Here is a 21,819-nt window from a genome sequence, read left to right as displayed (position 1 = left end):
GAAATGAGGGAGTTTTTGTCACCAAGGGTTGCAGAAAGAAATCGATGTATTTCCCCACCCGGGAGGTAACCGAATCAATGCCACTAATGATCGGCCTCCCGGGTGGGTTCACCGCATCCTTATGCACCTTGGGCAAATAGTACATGATTGGAACTCTAGGGGCAGATGGTACCAAAAAGGATTTCTCCTTTTTGGTAAGAAGTTTCCGATCAAACCCCTCCTCCACCAATGCTAAAAGCTCGTTCTTATAGGCAACTGTAGGGTTGCCTCTGAGGGGCACATAGGTGTCACGATCGGACAACAACCTGTCCATCTCTCTATTATAGGCAGAGGTGTCCAGAATAACTATCCCTCCCCCCTTATCAGCTGGTCATGAGCCATTGAAATCTTCCTAGTGAGCTGGACTGTCATCTACTTGGTCCATCTGATTTCCATTACAAGCGGTCAATGATCTCTGTGGTGGGGATCATTGCGTTGCGGTAAGGGGCCATTTCTTCTACTTGGTGGTGGTCTCCATACACTGGATTTCAGGATGGTGAAAGTTTGATATGAGATTTGGGGAGCACTTCCTTCCTCCTTTCTTTTGACGGACCTATCCTTCCAATTATCTGTGTTTATTGTTCATATGGACTGTTAAGTTCTAAGAACTAGTATACTAGCGCTACACCATATTTTGTCACATGCTATTTGACCTTATACTCTAATATAGGATCAGGTGTTGGCAGCTGTATATGATACATATGGTCATTGTGACCTTTTTAGTATTTCATGTATTTTGTGTATTTACAGTTCCTTGTGATTTTTCACTTTGATTGTAAGCATATCCTATGCTGATCAGTTTTAGCGCAGCAATATCCACAAAAATTTTTTATGCTTTTTTAATTAGTACATGTGCTGCAGCTTTTTTGTGCGATTTGTACAAATAATAATAATTTTTGGACTGGTACTATCCTATATTTATAGAAATATTGTACCTGATCATATCATCGGGCTCCCCTTGTACAAGTTCCATTATGGACGTTTTTGAGTTTAGGAAGACCTACTCTATTAATTTAGAGGGTATATTTTCCACTCCAGAGGAGACCTCTGATGATATGAACGGTCTCTTTTTGAGACTGAAAAATGTCATGACCACTGAGCTTCATACAGGGTGGGACGTGGCATTTTTCGAGAAATATCTGGCAGAAAATATGGTACCCAGGAGCCTGCGGTGGGAAGTATCACCGCAAAGTGACATCCTGGATACTGAGGAATGGTACCAGTACTTTAACAAAGCAGGGCTGGAGCTGTTACGGTTCATGGTATCAAAAAAACGGCTTAAACTTAAAAAACTGGACGAGGAAATTAATGTCATTAAGGGTAAATTAGAGGAATTTAAGACCAAAGAGTCATATAAACAAAAATCTGACTCCCTGAAAAAGCACTTGGAGAAAGAGGATATAGAGCAGAAAAATAAGAAAAGAAAAAAGTTCTTAAGGGATAGTGGGGACTATAAGAACAAACTTATCTTCAAATGGCAAGCTAATCGAGGGCCTGTAGGTCCAGCCCCTAATGAGGCGCAAAATCCCCCTTCTATTCTTCCCCCTAGTACCCCCATGGAAGTCACGTTACCATCGGGGCAGTTTCATTATCCCCACGTCACGTCTGACACCTGGGTACAGCCCCGGCGTGGACGTGGACGTGGTCGAGGAAGAGGCAGGGGTAGAGGTAGGGGCAGAGTAGCCTCTCAGCAAGGAGGGAATTTTTCTGCCTATGATAACAGATTCCTGCCTTTACAGGGGGAATTTGAGGGTGGAACCCAATATATCACCTCACACCCACAGGAAAGAGATTTTACGCCCTCTTTTCATCCTAAGGGACCCTACTATCAAAATAGGGGGGAGCAATGGGCTCATAACCCACAAAATTATCGCCCATTACAACCCGCACATTCTAATGCCTCTGGGGGACAGGGCCCACACAAACAATACAATACCCCTTTTCAGGGGGGTACCCCAAGAAGCAAAAGGCAGAAAGAAGGAAGAGAGGGACTAGAGGGGGGAGGAGGGTCCGCGACAAAAAGAAGTCGGCATTGAGAGACCAGGGTCTGTTTAACCTTAGTACCGCCTCCCTTTCGGTTGAGGAGAAACATGTACTGAATCATGGTCTAAAATATGCCCCTCCCCGACCTCTCAATAAATTTGACACATTTATAGATCTGCAAAAATATGTGCGCAAAATGAGTGTTAAGAGACATTTTCTGGGGAACCCGACGGTTTCCAGGATGGAGTATAATATGGGTGTGAAATCCACTTCATTTGCAAATGCCTCACTGTTCAACCCTCCTGGTCCTTTGGCCCCTACCTTGACGGTGTTTCGGGATTTAGTGGCCAAGGACCTCGACAAGCTGAGTCTCAAAAATGTGCACCAAACAGCTATGTTTAAACGAGGGATGCGCTCCCTAAAAGAGCGTAGTGATATTGTTGTGAGACCAGCTGATAAGGGGGGAGGGATAGTTATTCTGGACACCTCTGCCTATAATAGAGAGATGGACAGGTTGTTGTCCGATCGTGACACCTATGTGCCCCTCAGAGGCAACCCTACAGTTGCCTATAAGAACGAGCTTTTAGCATTGGTGGAGGAGGGGTTTGATCGGAAACTTCTTACCAAAAAGGAGAAATCCTTTTTGGTACCATCTGCCCCTAGAGTTCCAATCATGTACTATTTGCCCAAGGTGCATAAGGATGCGGTGAACCCACCCGGGAGGCCGATCATTAGTGGCATTGATTCGGTTACCTCCCGGGTGGGGAAATACATCGATTTCTTTCTGCAACCCTTGGTGACAAAAACTCCCTCATTTCTGAGGGACTCTATGCAAGTGATCAATCTTTTGAAAGACATAGAGTGGAAAGACAGTTATATCCTAGCCACTGCTGATGTCTCGTCACTCTATACGGTGATTTCGCATCAGCATGGAAGGGAAGCTGTCGAGTACTTTTTGGGACATAGTACTATGTTGGGTTTCCAGAGTCGTTTCATCTTGACCCTGTTGGACTACGCCATGGCCCACAACTTCTTTTGGTTTGGGGGCACGTACTACAGGCAGAATAAGGGTGTGGGCATGGGCGCCAAGTTCGCGCCAAGTATGGCCAACCTATTCATGGCCAAGTGGGAGGAGGATGTCATCGGTGACGTTCCGAGGCCAGAGGTTGTCCTCTGGCGGAGGTACATCGATGACATCCTCCTCTTGTGGGATGGAGATGTGGAGTCTCTCGACTCATTTATCTCGATGCTCAATGATAATGACAGGGGCATCAGGCTCACCCACGAAAGTAGTAGATCTGAGATCCATTTTTTGGACCTCAAAATCAAGGTAGTGGGAGGTGCCCTGGAAACCTCCACGTTTTTTAAAGAGACTGACAGGAACGGATTTATTGACACATCCAGCTGCCACCATGTGGCGTGGCTTAAATCCGTTCCTGTCAGTCAGTTCCTCAGACTTAAAAGGAACTGTTCTAACAGATCTGATTTTCTGCAGGAGGCCAGTGTCCTTACATCCAAATTTATGGAAAAAGGCTATAATAAAGAGGAGCTGGAAAAGGCCCTGGTGCAAGCTGATAGCCGGAATAGGGACGACCTCCTACAACCGAGGATACGGGGGGAAAATAGAGATTTTGAACATGCCTTTTTCTCCTCGTACTCGATCCAGCACTTTTCAGTTAAGAAAATAATTCGCAAACACTGGCATATCCTGAAAAGTGATAGTCTGTTGGGGCCGGTGCTGCCGGCGGCCCCTAAGATTATCTTTAGGGGGGTGCCTCCATTGAGGCTACAAGTGGCCCCTAACATTCTGGATGCGCCTACCACCATCTCGTTTTTCCAACAGAGAGGGGGGTTTTACCGATGTAGACGCTGTGCCATCTGTAAGATCAATGCTTGCAATGAGAGGCGGGTTGAGTCGTTTACCTCCAATGCCACCCAACAAAGTTTTAGGATTAAGCCGTTCATTACTTGTACCACCAGACATGTTGTCTATTTGTTGCGTTGCCCCTGTGGCCTTGAATATGTGGGCCGTACAATTCGTAAGTTACATGTACGTTTACAGGAGCATGTAGCAAACATTTTTAAACTGTTCCCGAAACATAGTGTCTCACGGCACTATGATCTTTGCCATGGAGGGGACCCAAAGGGCACGGTCTTCCTCGGCATTGATAAGTTTTCAGGGAGCTGGAGGGGCAGTAACCGTACCAGGGGGGTCTCCCAGTTGGAGACCAGCTGGATATATCGGTTAAAAACATATGCCCCCCACGGGTTAAACATAGATTGGGACATCAATTCCTTCATTAACAATGCTTGAATGGAGTGGTTATTTGATGTCCCAATATGTCTTATGTTTGCTGTTATGCTCAAGTTTTATGAATTTATTAATGTATTATGGGGTTTTATTATATCTCTTGCAATATAGGATATGCATTTTTTAATTTCAATTACATTTTTATCTGTATTGTATATGTTTTATTAATGTGGTTGTAATTTTGCATTTGGGAGAGGAGTTACCCATTGAGACCTGTTTCCGACCGGGGGATGGCGCTGTATCCTCTTGTGTGTCCCAAGCGGTAGTGTCATATAAGTGTACTTATGCACTCTAGAACCATGAGTATCCTTTCGGTGAGACAGTATTAAAATCTTTGGTCCCGCAATATGGATCGAGATCTCACTTATATGGGACTATCGAGATGCGCTGGCTATCAGCGACCTTGGAGTCCCTATACATGCAATTAATTAATTCTTAATTGACATGTTGTTAATGATGGTTTGATTTCCGGGGTGCTGGCACGCAAACTGCTGGCTTCCGGCTTCTGACCGTGTTGATTCCGGTATCAGGGATGCTGGCATGTGATGTACTGGCTTCCTGTTCCGGATCATGTCAAGTCCGATCCGTCATATCCGGTTGTTGGAGCGCAACTGCGCAACTTCCGTGATTCAGGTCGTTGACTAGTTATCCCGCCCCTTCCGCCTCGCTCAGCATATAAATATTGATGGCTCACCGCAGGCCACACCCCCTGACGACGTCAATTGGCTGACGAAACGCGTAGGAGGAGCCTGCGGCACGCCGAGCTGAGACACACGAGGGGACGCGGCGGCCATCTTCTTGGTTTGGAACCAGGTCCTAGGATTGCTCCCTCGAGATATATGCTGTAATATCTCCATCTAAATGTGAGTTGCCACCTACTTTTTGGCCTAAATAAATGTGTGACGGTATTTCACCATGGGAGTTGTCCCTTCTTTTTATTTATGTACTCACATCGAGTGGAGCCATTGAAATCTTCCTAGTGAGCTGGACTGTCATCTACTTGGTCCATCTGATTTCCATTACAAGCGGTCAATGATCTCTGTGGTGGGGATCATTGCGTTGCGGTAAGGGGCCATTTCTTCTACTTGGTGGTGGTCTCCATACACTGGATTTCAGGATGGTGAAAGTTTGATATGAGATTTGGGGAGCACTTCCTTCCTCCTTTCTTTTGACGGACCTATCCTTCCAATTATCTGTGTTTATTGTTCATATGGACTGTTAAGTTCTAAGAACTAGTATACTAGCGCTACACCATATTTTGTCACAATTATTCACTAAAGGCAAACCTTTTTTCTTAGTTTTGGATAGAGTGGAGAGGGATTAAAACCCCTGCCAGATATTTATTGCTGTCTTTGCCCCCATTAGGGAGATTCTCTCTCTCTCTCACCCTAGCTATTTGCTCATGTTTACCTTTATCATTGAAAGTGAAAGTAAAAAAAAGTCCCAATTTTTTGGGTTGACAGCGGAACAGGAATAGAGGGGAAATCTTCCAGTGGGGACACTAGTTCTGGTAAAATACTGGGATTCTTTCATTTTGGAGGGATGTCCTATTACTTCTTATTTTGGGACAGGAAGAGAAGGGAAATCTCCCCAATGAGACACAGATGGCAAAATAAATGAGATCCCCTTATGGGTTTTATGGCTGTCTATGTCCCCGTTAGGGTATTCACCCTCTCGGTTTGTCCTGTTTACTGTTATCATTGAAAGTAAAAGAAAATCCCAAATTTTGCGTTGACATCAAAACAGTAATCGAGGGGAAATCTTCCAATGGGGATGCTAGTTATGGTGACACTGGTGATACCCAGGGATTCCCTCACTTTGGAGGGATTTTCTCTCACTACCTGTTTTGGCTATGGGACAGGAAGTGAAGGACCATCTCCCCAATCAAACACAGATGGCAACAAAAATACTGACAGGGGTTACAACCTTTCCTTACTCAATATAAATAAAGAAAAAAAAGTTAGCATTTAGTGACACTTTAAGGTTAAGCACTATGTATACTGTATTTAGTTACATAGTTACATAGTTAGTGAGGCTGAAAAAAGACATCAGTCCATCCAGTTCAACCTATGATGTGTGTGTGTGTGTGTTTGCTTTTAACTGTACATTGTATACCCCTGTATGTTGTGGTCTCTAAGGTGTCCATCTAATAGTTTTTTGAAACTATCAATGCTCCCTGCTGATACGACTGCTTGTGGAAGAGAATTCCACATCCTTACCGCTCTTACAGTGAAGAACCCCTTACGCATTTTAAGGTTAAACCGCCTTTCCTCTAGTTTTAGTGAGTGGCCACGTGTCTTATTGTATCTCCTTTCTCTGAATTGTTTGTTCCTTATGCTAGGGTCGCCAGTACAGTATTTGTACATTGATATCATATCCCCCCTCAATCGTCTCTTCTCCAGAGAGAATAAGTTCAGTGCTTGTAGTCTTTCCTCATAGCTGATGTCCTCCATTCCCCTAATTATTTTTGTTGCCCTTCTCTGGACTCTTTCCAATTCCAGCACAATTTACGGTCAAAACTTTTTTTTTAGTAGGAAATTGTGTAAAACCCCTTCCATTTCTTGCTACCCGTGCTCTACTGGGGATGTTTCTCTTTACTTCTTGTCCTGTAAACACAAGAGGAAGTGAGAGGAAATCACTTCGTAATGAGAGCAATGCTCTCTTAGGTAGGCACCCCTCTTATAAGATTTGCCCTCTACACCTGTTCTGCATTGGATTATCACTTTCAGTCTCTGAGATAATTGTCACCAGGAAAAATAGTGAATCTACCAAATGGGGACACAGACAGTACTAAAAACCCAAAAGAGTTTATAGCCACCCACCACTCTAACTAAAGCTCTTTAACCACTTAAGCCCCGGAGGATTTGGCTGCTAAACGACCAGGGGGTATTTTGTGATTCGGCACTGCGTGACTTTAACGGACAATTGTGCGGTCGTGAGATGCTGTACCTAAACTAATTTGACGTCCTTTTTTTCCCACAAACAGAGCTTTCTTTTGGTGGTATTTGATCACCTGTGCGATTTTTTGATCACGCGCTATAAACAAAAAAAGAGCATCAATTTTGCAAAAATAACAATATTTTTCACATTTTTTTATATGAAATTCCCCCAAAAAAAAATGTAAAAATCAAAATTTTTTAACATTTTCGGCCAATTTGTTTTATGCTACCTATGTTTGGTAAAAAAAATTGCAAAAAGCGTATTTTTATTGGTTTGCGCAAAAAAGCGATCTGCGTTTTTTTTTTGCGGTACTGCGACATTGCGGCGGACAGATCGGACCCTTGACTGAAATTTTTTACACTTTTGGGGTTACCAGTGACATTTTCTACAGTAATCAGTGCTATACATATGCACTGTTACTGTAAAAATACACTGGCAGTGAAGGGGTTTTTGAAAGGGAGGGGCTATGTGTGTCCCTAGGGGCGTGCTTTCTACTGTGATTGGCTGTGGCTTCAGATGTATGAACAGTGATCAACGGTTCTACATAGTAGAACCGTATGATCATCCTTCATGCACAGGGGAGAATGACAGGCAGCTTGTTTACACAAGCCGCCTGACTTTCTCCCTCTCCCCCGACGATCGCTGAGTGACCGGCGGACATCGGGTCCACCGGTCACACGCGCGGGGGGGTCCGTGACCGCGCGGGAGCGCGCCCCTGCTGGCGCACGCTCGCTCCCCAGAGCCTCACAGGCTAGCGACGTAGACATACGTCGCTCTGCCTGTGAGGGGCTGACTGCCGCAGTAAATATACTGTGAGCAGTCGGCAAGCGGTTAATGGGTAATTATGGTGGTTGGGTTAAGTCTTGGGGTTCAAGTGTAAAGGGTAGGGTCAGATAAAAGGTTAGGTTAAAGCATCATTTGCAACCTAACTGTGGCCCTGTTTCCTCTCACTTCCTGTACTGGAAGATAACTACCCACTAGTCCTTCTGTACTACCTCACCTTGCATCCATGTTGGAAAATTCCCTAAATATGGTTTACTTAGCAAGTACAAAAATGACTACTTAGCATATCAGAGACACAATCCAAAAATGTTTTTTACTATTAAACTTATAGTAGTAATATATCCACAGCATGAGTGCCTTACCTTCTTTGCTGTCAGGAGGTTACATAGCATTACCCGGCACTGGCAGATCATAATGATTGTTGCACCTATAAAAAAAAAAAAGATATAAAAAAAAAACCTTTATATTATAATTTTTGCAATACATATTACATTATCTTACTTATTACATTCATTTTTTTTAAAAAAGAGCAAGAACAATATATAGAACAAGATATAGATTGACTTGTGTACAACCAGCCTGCCCATACATGGATCGAAATACGGTCGGTCCCGGCTGAATTTTAAATCATTTAGAGCCAGCTTAAAAATCTCAACAGGATACAGGCAGTGAGAGAACAGACAAAGGTTTCTACCATTCTCTACTGATATCTAATTGATTTTAGATATAGATACATTTTAAGTAGGCAAAGTAGGTGTAGAGTCTGCTATTGATAAGTAGTGGTAAAGCTGAACTATACAAACTGCTGGATTTACCAGCAGTAGTTTTACTTTGTTGCTGGGAGCTCTATTCTCTGTCGAGTGAAAATCCTCCCATTGGACAAGAAATGGTATCATGAGAACCTAAGTGATTATACATCTTCAGGTGAATGCAAACATTTGTACGAAAATTCTCATGAGTACATTCGATGACAAATGTCAATTGAAAGTGCTTCAAAACCGGTTGCCTTTATTTAGTTTTGGAGTAATTAGATTTTTACAAACAAAAAAGCAAAGTAGGGTTTAACAAGCAGCACAAAGCATTACAACCCCATTTACAAATCGCTGGCAGAATGCAGGATCCCAGTTTGGGTGCCTACATGCTTAATGGAACCCCAAAGGTGGTGCAATCATGGCAGAATCTGAGGTTAAAAATAAAGCTAAGCTTGTCATCCAAAAGGGAGCAGGAGCTTCTTTTGGGCGACAAAGGGAAGTCAATTGAACTGAATGGGCTGCCCTATCCTCGTTGTGCGTTAGCGCATGTAAATTGCGCTGTAAAAATTGGAGCTTAAAACAATTCAACCCTAACCTCTAGCTGCTGGCCCTATGAAGTAATTAATTCTCAAACATCCTCAAAGACTTATGTCTACATTAGAAGGTTGGCTGGCTGAGTGCCAATATTCTTTTCACCATAGAAAATAGCTGTTATGAGATTTAAAAATGATTTCTCCACAATAGCTTCTTGGAGTCCATTGAGTGACACAGGGATTTTAAAGCGCTTGGGCTATATTGTAATCTACAAGAGGACTGGACATGGAAAACATAAAAATTGGGAGCCAGCCCAGTATAACTCCTCCTGTTCCAAATATGTTCCAATTCTTTGGCAAATCAGTACCAAGAGCATAATTATAGACACAGAAACTCCAAGAAAAGTATTTTATGGTGAGTACAAAAAATAAAAATTTTGATGTTCATGAAAATTCCATATCTTGGAGTACAGTACAGCACACAGGAATTCATTCATAGACAATGGATTATATGCTGTTAACTTCAGGTGATTGGACACTGGCACAATTTTTGCTGGGGCCACCCTCACTGTATCATATTACTCTGCCCACACAGAAAAAAAAGAAGAGGGACTTGTGCCCTGTACTGTACGTCAATATAATTTACAGTGTCAAAATTCTTATCTTAATTGTACAGTACAGGACACTGGAATTGATTCATAGACCATGGGTCATCCCCAAGCAATAATGTGAGGGGTGGGCAACAATTAGCCATACCAGCAGCAACAGGCCCACTGGAAGGGTCATTGGACCTGAACAGATGAATGACAACAGAAGTACCTAACAGCCAAAACATGGCTCAAACAATCACCTGTCAAAAACTGTTTTGAAAATGTAAACAGAGACAGAGCAATTAGTGAGAAAAAAACAAAACAAATGTTAGATACTGTAAGGCTCCATTCACACCACCGCGACTTGTCAGGCGACTTGTCAGCCTGACAAGTCACGGTCCCTCGCGGTCCATGCAGTGCTACAGGAACCGTTCTAATAGGAGCGACACAAGTCGCTCCGACTTAGAAAAAGGGTCCTGTACTACTTCGGGGCGACCTCGGATCGACTTGCATAGACATTCATTATATGAAGTCCGTGCAAGTCACGCCGAAGTCGCGGTGCACGGGACTTCACAGGTTGCCCCCGAAGTTGTGCCGCTGCAGTGTGAATGCGGTCTAAAAGGCCCAAGAACCCCAACATTTTAGGTTGAATAGCCTGAAGTAGATAAGGCAAAATAACTATCTAGCTGGGTGGAAAAGAAGGGGGGAATATTACAGAGGGACCTTCCTGGGAGGAAACAGAACAGGGGTCAGGCAGGCAGCCATAGATGACAGTCCTGAACCCCCTCCCCCCATAAAGTGACTCAAAGGTTGTTTGACATGCCGTCAAGGACAAGACATGTTATCAGTGGTTTTTGGAGTACAGAGAGAACTAAATTCAGATCCCACAAAGTCACAAGGGGAACGCACAAAGGGAACCACATGCGAGACAGCAGACTCCGGAACAAGATAACAAGTAATAAGTTCTGACCCTTGATGGAGCTAAGAGCCAAATATTGATCCAGAACCAGTTGAAAAAAAGCCTAGGAGCCTTCCCTTAGAGAATTTTCTTGGATGAAAGTTATTTTCTTTGCACCAAGTGAAGTATGTCTTCCATTTGCAATAATAGAACTTGCATGAAGTAGACTTCTTAGCTTTTAGCATTGTGAGAATCATTGACTCAGAGATACCTCTGTCCCTCAGAACCCGAGCTTCAAAAGTCATGCCTTTAAAGCCAGTGACAGTGGATTGCAAACCGATCCTCATTAGAGAAGCAAAGAAGGAGTTTCAAGGCCTGGATCTAGCCACCAGTGCATTAACTGCTTCTTCTAAAGCATTCCTGTACCTGGACAAACCTTTCCAGTTTGTTGTGTAATCTGAAAGCCAGGAGGTCCACATCTGCCATGTCCCACCTGTGACCTCTGAGTCCAGCTGCTGGCAGAGAAAGTCTGCCATCCAATTGTCCACACATCAGATGTAAATGGTGGACAAGACTGAAATGGATCTACTCCATAGTGGCATTGCCTGTCAGAATCCAGCCTGGATGTCCAGCATTGCGTGGACATCCAGATTGCCCAAAGTTCCAGAATGTTGATTGGGAAAGAAGTTTCTTCAAATGTCCCCTGCACCAACAAGGTGCCCAGGACTCCTCCCCAGCCTGACAAACTGGTGTCTGTCATGAATATCTTCCAAGAAAGGAAGGCATGATTTCCCTGACTCCAGAACCAGATCCTGAGTCACTAAGTCAGGGACAACCTTGTCTTAGGTGCCAGAGGATTAATCTAATTGAAGACTGGCCTGACCGGTCTTAAAATGACAGTTAGCTAAGGTCTGACAGACTAAGATCATAGCAAAGACAGGTTACAGAGCTAGGCCTGCCGAAGAAAACTGTATTTTGGAATAGGTCCCCAAATGCTTGTTGGCAGTGTCCTTGAACCAAGATACAGAACACATCCTCCACAAGGAGGGTTATGGCTTTGTTAAGACTCAATACTGCCGGATCAACTGAACAGTTTTCATTTTAATAGTCCTCCTCAAATGGGAAGAAGGCTGATAGCTGTTTGGAATGGTTAAACAGCTGGTCAGGTTTCTTCCAGTCTCTATAAGCGAGGATTGCAAACAGTGGACTCGTCAGAGGGGGTTTTAGGGAATGTAAATGAGTCCAGAAGAAGAACAGCACTAGCAGAAGCTATAGGTTGACCCTCAAGCTTTCAGGTCATGTATACTGTGTCAAAAATGATCTTTCAGTATGGGGATAATGGCCAAAGTGTCATCCATTAGGGATCAGAAAGATGCTCAGAGGCCACTAAAGCTGCATACAGATTTTTTACCTCTTTGGTCAGAGTTATAAATTGTATACTGCCACAATCTGAGACATTGGTTTAGATTGCATTCATTTATATTGCATGAAGGCGTAATAAATGTTCCCACCCAAGTCACAACCACCCCTACTCCTCCAAAAATCTCTGAATCCATTACATTATTATGACTGATGATTAGCAGACTCAGTCGTGATCCATGTCGCTTCCTACTCCTTGACCTCCGGCTACTACCAGGGACCCGCACAAGAGCACGTCCCCTCCCCACATATTTTCTGTCACACTGATGATGTCACCAATGTAAAAAAAACTCTAGTACAATGACATAAATTCCATCTGATGGAACAGGAGAGGGACAGGCGAGAAGGGCCTTTGTCACTTGGTTAAAGTGTTTTTAGCATTAGTGGTTTCTCAGTGTGCAGTTGCTTATTCTTCTTAGAGAAGAGTCATGTGTTGTATTGTTGATTTGAGCATGTGCAAGGCAGAGGAAATTACACAGATAAGATAAGTTGTGAGGTGAAGAGATCTCCTGCATTAGCCGAAAATGTCAAAAAGAAAATATAGCAAAGAATTTATTGCTCTTGGATTTACTAAAGATTAGAGAAATGGTGAAGAGTGTGGCAATGATTATTTTCTTTGTTTGGTTTTGTTGAAGTTTTTATAATAATTTTAACTTTGGGTGCCAGTTCAGAATTTGAGCCCTAAAATTTAAAAAATGCAAGAACATCTGCTCTAACAACTTAAAAATGCATGTGCATGAACATGGCCAGAAAGGGCGCCCCCATTGGTTGGTTTGTGTCTATTGTCACCTACCTATATTCTGAGTCTCTTAGCCCCCGTTCACACTAAGGCGACCTGTGAGGCGACCTGGTCGCCTCACAGGTCGCCGCAGGTCGCCTCCCATAGGGAAGCTGCGGACCCGTTCTAATAGGAGCGACACAAGTCGCTCCGACTTAGAAAAAGGGTCCGGAGCTTCTTTGGGGCGACCAGGAGGCGACTGCCATAGATTTCAATGTTATGAAGTCCGTGGCGGCCGCTCCGAGGTCACGGCACGCTGCTCGCACCGCGATCTTGGAGGTCGCCCCGGGAAGTAGCGTCGCGTGTATGTGAACCGGCGCATAACCTTGTGTGTTTTCCTGCAGTAAATTAACCGGTTGCCGACCGCCGCACGACTATATACTGCGGCGGTCAGCCCCGGCCAGGCAGAGTGACGTATCGGTACGTCACTCGCCTGTCACTGACTTGCGAGCCTATCGCGGGCGGGCGCGCGCCCGCCGAGGCGCGCGCCCGCCGCGGCTCGTTCACAGGCAAGTCAGTGCGTGTGACCGGCGGACTCGATGTCCGCCAGTCACACTGCGATCGCTCCTGTGAAGGGAGAAAGACAGAGCAGCTTGTGTAAACAAGCTGCCTGTCAGTTCTCCCTGTGTAAAAGTGAAGATCTGTCCGTTCTACTATGTAGAACGGTGGATCTTTGCTTTTACACCAATAGGAATGTCCCTACACAGTTAGAAGCACGCCCCTAGGACACACTTAACCCCTCCCTGTCCAATAAAGTTAACCCCTTCCCTGCCAGTGTCATTTTTGCAGTAACAGTGCATATGTATAGCACTGATTACTGCAGTAATGTCACTGGTAACCCCAAAAGTGTCAAAAATGTCAGTCAAGGGTCCGATCTGTCCGCCGCAATGTCGCAGTACCGAAAAAAAAATCGCAGATCGCCGCCATTACGCGTTAAAAAAAAAAACACCAAAAATGACAGAAATCTTTCCCTTTGTTAGTAAACGCGATAACTTTTGCGCAAACCAATCAAAATACGCTTTTTGCGATTTTTTTTACCAAACATAGGTAGCATAAAACAAATTGGCCGAAAAATGTTAAAAAATTTTGATTTTTACTTTTTTTTTTGGGGAATTTCATATAAAAAAATGTGAAAAATATTGTTATTTTTGCAAAATTTACGCTCTTTTTTTGTTTATAGCGCGTGATCAAAAAATCGCACAGGTGATCAAATACCACCAAAAGAAAGCTCTGTTTGTGGGAAAAAAAGGACGTCAAATTCGTTTAGGTACAGCGTCGCACGACCGCGCAATTGTCCGTTAAAGTCACGCAGTAAAAAATCGCAAAAAAACCCCTGGTCCTTTAGCAGCCAAATCCTCCGGGGCTTAAGTGGTTAAGTAGGGATAACATAACTCATTTAATGTAACCTGCTTACATAATTTCAATGTACTTTTTGTAAATTACCTTACATTAAACAGGCTCATTGAGACAATGGGGTTGATTTACTAAAGGCAAATCTACTGTGCACTACAAGGGCACTGCAAGTGCACTTGGAAGTACACTGCAGGTCCCTTGGAAGTGCGGTCACTATAGATCTGAGGGCAAGCTCTGAAATTAGGTGAAGCTCTGCTGATTTCTATCATCCAATAATGTCCAAGCAAAAATGCAGTTTTTTTATTTTCCTTGCGTGACCCCCTCAGATCTACCACAACTGCACTTCTAAGTGCACAGTGGAGTTGCCTTTAGTAAATAAACCCCAATGTGTTTTTGTGCATTTTTATGTAAGTTGGCAACTTTCTGTTTTGAATGTTCCATACTACGTCTCATAATAAATGTACACAAGGTAAAAACATGCAACATCACACCGTAAAAAGAAGCAAAAATTCATGCTGGACTAAGGTCACAATTGTGAATGAATACTGCTTTCCAAAGTAATATTTTACTTAATATTTTACTTATAGGTTTGGCTTGGTGGGCTGAGTAAGCCCTTGGCTTCATATATGTCCATTTCCAGCTCTCTTTTTGTACACCTAGAAAGTTGGGTTTCCTGTCAACCTTTGCATAATCCAGTGCCCTCTGTTGCATTTTCCAATATTTAAAATATATGGGAAAAAAATCCAGCAGGGATGCTGATAGCTCCTCATAATGGCCACAGCTGGTGTGCAGACCCAGGAGTGCGGAAATCTAAGCAATAAAATCCCCAAGAGACATAAGGTGGTTTAAATCTATAGCATTTACCAAAAGCTGAAACATTCATTTTGGATGGTCTGACCCTTTAAATGGTATGAAATATTGTATGTTGCACCTGTCCTTAACAAATTATTTAGGTAGGCAGATTGAGTAATTGTCAAGTTGACATTTACATACTGACACTGCTAAATTGGATCTGGGCATTAAGGTATTACATAGTTACATAGTTAGTGAGGTTGAAAAAAGACACAAGTCCATCCAGTTCAACCTATGATGTGTGTGTGTGTGTTTGCTTTTAACCGTACATTGTATACCCCTCTATGTTGTGGTCTTTAAGGTGTCCATCCAATAGTTTTTTGAAACTATCAATGCTCCCCGCTGATACGACTGCTTGTGGAAGAGAATTCCACATCCTTACCGCTCTTACAGTGAAGAACCCCTTACGCACTTTAAGGTTAAACCGCCTTTCCTCAAGTTTTAGTGAGTGGCCACGTGTCTTATTGTATCTCCTTTCTCGGAATAGTTTGTTCCTTATGCTAGGGTCGCCAGTACAGTATTTGTACATTGATATCATATCCCCCCTCAATCGTCTCTTCTCCAGAGAGAACAGGTTCAGTGCTTGTAGTCTTTCCTCATAGCTGATGTCCTCCATTCCCCTAATTATTTTTGTTGCCCTTCTCTGGACTTTCTCGTGTATTAATAAGCTTGGGTCATATAATATGTATAATGTATAATATTCTCATCGCACACATTCCTGAAAATCTCCAAAACAAAGTGGGTGCTGTGGCAATTACCAGCTGAAAGTATATTGCCAGCATGCCACAACTATTTTAAATATTGTGTGAACATTTAAGAAGGTGATCACATTACATTAGCAATGTTTTGGGGGCCACGCAATACCTCTTCATCAGCAGTGTTGACAAAGGGGTCCTGTGTGGCCCCCAAATGTTGCACCTTACTATTGTGAAGGGATCTCCCTTATAAACAATCAGACAAGTGTGCTGGCGATATATACTTTGGTCTGGTCATGAGGAGTTACAGAGCAGTTCTAGGTAACTAGTATTCGGTGTGCTATTAATGTTATCATGTAAGGAAGCCAAAAGTCAGAACTTTTGCCCAATTACATTAATTTGAGCTCTGTGTAATCCTTTAGGATAAGTACACTACACACACACACACCTCTATCCTTTTGATGACCCTGGGCATTGTGGATACACCCTACAAAAACTTTAATAAAATAATTGGTGCATAGAGTCCTGGCCCCTGCCCCTCTCCCCCATTACGACTACCTTACCACTAATAACCACTTGCCGACTGCCCGCCGCAGATATACTGTGGCAGGTTGGCTCGGCTGCATGAACTGACGTATAGGTACTTTGGTTCACGGGAGCGCTCCTGGCTCCCATTATTCAGTGGGGAAGCCAATCCACAGGGCTGGTGGCCGCGATTGCCGCCAGGCACCCACGATCACTTCCCGTGGAGAGAGAACAATGGTCTGCTGTTGAAAACAAAGCAGACAGTTCTTCTCTCTGGAATGAACCCAGAGCGCCTGTGATCCTCTAATTTAGGATCACAGGTCTCTGTGTTGATTCCACAAGTCCCTCCCCCATAAAGTTGGAAAGCACTCACCTAGGCTCACACTTAACCCTTTGATCACCCCTGGGTTAACCCCTTTCCTGCCAGTGTCATTATTACAGTAACAGTGCATACTTTTAGCACTGATTACTGTAGTGATGTCACTGGTACCCCCAAAAGTGTCAAAAATGTCAGTTAGGGGTCCGATCTGTCCGCCGCAATGTCGCAGTCCCGCTAAAAATCGCAGATAACCGCCTTTACTAGTAAAACAAATAAAATAAGTAAAAATGACATAATCTTTCCACTAGTTTGTAGACGCGATAACTTTTGTAGAAAAAATTTGATTTTTAATTTTTTGAGGAATGTTATATAGCATAAAGGGAAAAATATTGTCTTTTTTTTTTCAGAATAGTCACTCTTTTTTTGTTTATAAAAAATAAAAATCGCACAGGTGATCAAATACCACCAAAAGAAAGCACTATTTGTGGGAAAAAAGGACGTCACTTGTATTTGGGAACGGCGTTGCACGACCGCGCAATTGTCCATTAAAGTAACGCAGTGCCGAATCGCAAAAAATGGCCTGGTCATTAGGGGGCAAAACTGTCCGAGACTGAACTTGGTAAAGGTTGTTCTTGGATGTCAAAAAGACAGCCAGGGGCAGCCACGGCTGACCCAAAACATTGTGCTGCCTGGGTCCAAGAATGAAATGCTGCCCCCACACCAAAAGGTCCTTTAATTTAAATAAATATACATTTTTGAAAATATTATATACTGCATACTGTTATCTTCTTCCATACCTCACCACCAGACTGGTCCACCAAACACCCACTGTCTGTCCTCAGTCCTTCTGTCACTACTGTGTCTGCCGCGAGCACTGCCCTAGAAGATACAGCCTGCCCTGTGTGAGATGAAGTGCGCTGATGTCTGACGTCATTGCGCACACCACGATCATGCGAGGGACGTTCTCCAGAGGAGACGCTCCGCCTCCCCATACTCATCAGTTTGCAGTACAAACGGCAGTATGAGATGGGGAAATGCTGCCCATAATGCACTGCAAACTGATAACACAAAAAAATGCTGGAAAAAAATCTTGGGCGTCATTTTGCCGCCCCTCTCAAAGTTTTTCTGCTTTTTTCTCATTTCTATTTGTTAACCATTAATGTTAAAAACTTCACTTTCACTCTTTAGTTCATTTTTTTTTTAGTGTAACATTAAAAAAAAACATAAAAACATGCAAAATTGTAAAAATAAATAAATAAATAAATAAAAGAGGAAGCCATATTTTATTTGCAAATAACTTTGACATGTTTTATAACAGAAATTTTATTTTAGTGTCATTATAAACTGGAACAGAATATATATATTTATATTTGTATTAATATATACAACAGTAACATTATGTTTTATAAAATGAAGACTGGTCAAAATAGGAAAAGGATAAGTCCCCATACCTCCTCAAGTCAAAGAGATTATGGGACAGGGGGTGCCACTGTTCTAAAATTTTCTCGGACCCGTGAAAAAATCGGACCTCGTCACTTCCGGTTATAGGAGTCTCAAGTGCGCATGCGCATAAGACATTATCTTGGTTTGGTAAACTTATAACACATAGCGGGCAGCTGAATGAGAGGAGGCGGGGCTGAGGTGGGACGGAAGACACCGCCGCGTCATATGCAGAGCTGGTGGAGGAGGCGGGACGGAGGTGCGGCCGTGTAATAAATGCAGGACTTTAGCGACTCCTTGTTTTATTATATTTAGCAATTATCGTATTATTTATCCTTAGGATTTCATTACATTTACTATTTATATAATACAAAATAAGAAATACTAAATGTAATGAAATCCTAAGGATAAATAATACGATAATTGCTAAATATAATAAAACAAGGAGTCGCTAAAGTCCTGCATTTATTACACGGCCGCACCTCCGTCCCGCCTCCTCCACCAGCTCTGCATATGTGTCCTCCGTCCTCCGTCGCACCTCAGCCCCGCCTCCTCTGAATCAGCTGTCCGCTCTCTGTTATAATTTTGCCAAACCTCGAAAAATGTCTTCTGCGCATGCGCACGGACGACTCCCATCCGCTGTTTTGTGATGCTCTATCACCGGAAGTGACGAGGTCCGATTTTTTCACGGGTCCGACAAAATTTTACAACACCACCATTTAGGTCACACATTGGTCTGACCACCACAGTGGTGGATTGCTCTCTTTCCAGCTACATTGGAACCAGTGTTGTTCACTTCATGGTTGCCATCTGGTCCAAATGTCTTTTGCATTCTTGGTGTTTTACCCACATACATTGATCTCCATTTGGATGACACTACTCACCTCTTTCTAACTTTACACAGTTTGTCTTATTACTCTCATGTATTCCGATCCATTTGTAGATGGCAAGTACTTAATGGCAAATCTCCTGTGGTTGTAATGACCATTAGCATGCCTTTGGACATGCACTCTTTTATTTTGGTTGCAGTTACACAAAACGTGATGACCCCGTCAGACATCTTTTTAAAGCCCTGGCTCTCAGGTTTGGTGTGCTTTTGCGATTTGGTAGAATAGGGACAGGTACCCCACCTGTGTGGTGACAGCACTAGGGGTAGAGAGAGGTTCCTGATGAGGAGGGAAAGTGTAGAGTTGCAACTCCTTTGGTCATCATCCGCTTTGGCACGAGACAGCCAACATGCATTATACCCTCTTAACAGACGCTGTGAGTCCGGCCGATACCTGCTTTCACATTACTTGAAACGGTGAGTGCACCCGGGTGGGCAGCCTTCCCACCTGGTTTGTTGTGAACTATTGCTGTACTATTTCAATACAAGTTTTCCATTGCACCTGATTGTGTGAATTATGGCTGCCGCACCACGCTGCACCCCACCTACATGTATAAGAAGCAGCAAAGACTTGTTCCAGCATCACCAGCAGGTGTGTTCCAGGATCACCAAATTACAGGTAAGAGGGAGTAGGGTGGCATATAAGCAATGCCTGAATGAAAACCGTATTACTCTATAGATGAACCCTGTATTTATCTCAATGATTATTATTTACATTTTAATTGAAATGTTTTTTTTATTTATCTGCTGGATAATCATTTGTAAAAATGAATGCAGGTGCTGTCCCAGCTTACAATCTAAGATACATAAATACAATAAAAAAAAAAAAAATACATATATGGTGTAAATGTGTTGATTGTAATGATAGGCAATCTCATTTAACCTTTTATTGTTGCCAGTTGGTATAATGTGTTATTAGGAAAAAATCTGATACCTCACATGCCATTGCCAAGGCAGCATTTGACTGAATACCAATTTCTTATGAGTTGTAGCGTATATAGGAAGCACCACTAGAGAGCACACTATACACACATATGCTGCTTTGTCTAATAATGTAAATCTGTTCTCTTCAATGATAAACTGGGATTACAGAAAACCTAAATCAAGTCTGTTTCTCTGAAAATGGTTATAAAAATAGCATTTGAGGCCTCACTTGTTAAAGCTTTTAGGGAGGAAAAACACTTTAAATGTTACTAGCATGCCAGTGATCATACCTCAATTTGAATACCCACTTTTCGTTTGATGCCCATATTAATTTTTATCACTTTATTTCCTACCCACATTATTTTTATTTATTTTTTTTAAAAGTTACATTTACAATCTCCCAATTCCTTTCGGTTCTCCCTGCCTTTTCATAATCTACGGATTGTCATAGGTCAGCAGTACACAAAAGAGTCTGTACATACATGGAAAAAATGGCCTCTGGAATCGCTCAAACCTAACTTGGCTATTGGTAACTTGCTGGTGGCGACAGCTGTAGCTCAGCTGCCTCAGACAAGTGCATGCATGTGAGTCTTTTTATGCTTGTCCTAAACTACACTTAAAAAGGGGGTAAGTAAATAAAAAAAAATATATATATATATATATATATACAGTATATATATATTTATATATGTATATATATATATATGTTATATATCAAAATTAGATGTGTGAGTGCACAACATTTTTTTTGAGGTATAAATTGAGAACTTCATGCTACCCTTTCATGACCTGAGAGTATTGCAGTCTAGATAGTTAGACAGGTCATTGTGCTGCAGGATGGTAAACCATGGTTCCTGGACATTAGTAAGGAAACTGTATTATTTTTGTTAACCTTTTTCTTTCAAATATATGTGTAAAGTGATCAGTACAATGTGAAAAAAAATGTTTTCACTAAGACCACTGTTTTCCTTGTTTCTATGTATAGATCTTAATTGCATTGGGGTAGCAATATTTGTTCATTACATACTGTATGCAGTCTCTGCTTCCTAATTATAGGTGCCGCACAGTGGTTGTGCCTTACTTTTCCTTGACTGGGGGTATTGCCCAATATTACGGCTGCCAGAGCCTACCCAACCACCACCACATACCTTCCCTGTACCCCAATAAATGACTTCATACCAACCTCTTTATTTGGGTTTAAAATGGCCAAAGCAGCCTCTTTATCAACAAAACATAATTCACCACTTTCTTTATTACACCATATCACATTCTTTTGAAAAACATAACATACATAACCTACATAACCAGCCTGATATATCTACCTGCTGTTCCAATAGGTCTTAAGATTTTTGAAGGCACCCTTAAATGACCAACCGGCTGTATCTGGCACCCCATTAGTGTCACCAGAGGCCCCCAGCCGCAATTTCACCGACTCTGGGACAAACGTTTATAACTCCTCCAACCGATACAGCCAGCTTACAACACTTCAATATTAAATCCACCACTTATTAGGGCAGGTACACCCATACCGAAGATGGGCCCAGACCCTCGCTCTCCAAAGAGTATAACCATCCCCTGCCTTCAAAAACCCAGCGACCTCTGCCACAGACGCCCAGCGTTAAACCTTACGCCTGGGTGGCCCCCCACACTCGAACGGCTCTGTATATACCCTCCTGCAAACTTAAACACCACAGATCAATGCCCACTGCATTCAGGTGGATCCCATCCCCCTGCAAAAACAAGCCCAAGTCCCTTTCCAGCTCCAAGTGCCGAACCGCCAATCCCCTGTTCCTGACCAC

General features: G+C 42.9%; 1 long non-coding RNA gene across 1 annotated transcript in view; it reads right to left on the bottom strand.

Moving 5' to 3' along the window:
* Positions 1–21,819, bottom strand: part of LOC309548594 — a 293,007-nt gene that overhangs the window by 59,852 nt on the left and 211,336 nt on the right. Inside the window, exon 4 of the long non-coding RNA XR_014224996.1 lies at positions 8,419–8,483. This is a non-coding gene — a long non-coding RNA (uncharacterized lncRNA). The remainder of the gene's footprint in view (positions 1–8,418; positions 8,484–21,819) is intronic.

This window comes from Pelophylax lessonae (genome assembly GCF_965119305.1).
Source record: "Pelophylax lessonae genome assembly, chromosome: 2".
In the NCBI taxonomy this organism is placed as follows: Eukaryota; Metazoa; Chordata; class Amphibia; order Anura; family Ranidae; genus Pelophylax; species Pelophylax lessonae.
Note: the sequence above shows the minus strand (reverse complement) of the source record. Positions and strands in the feature narration are given on the sequence as shown.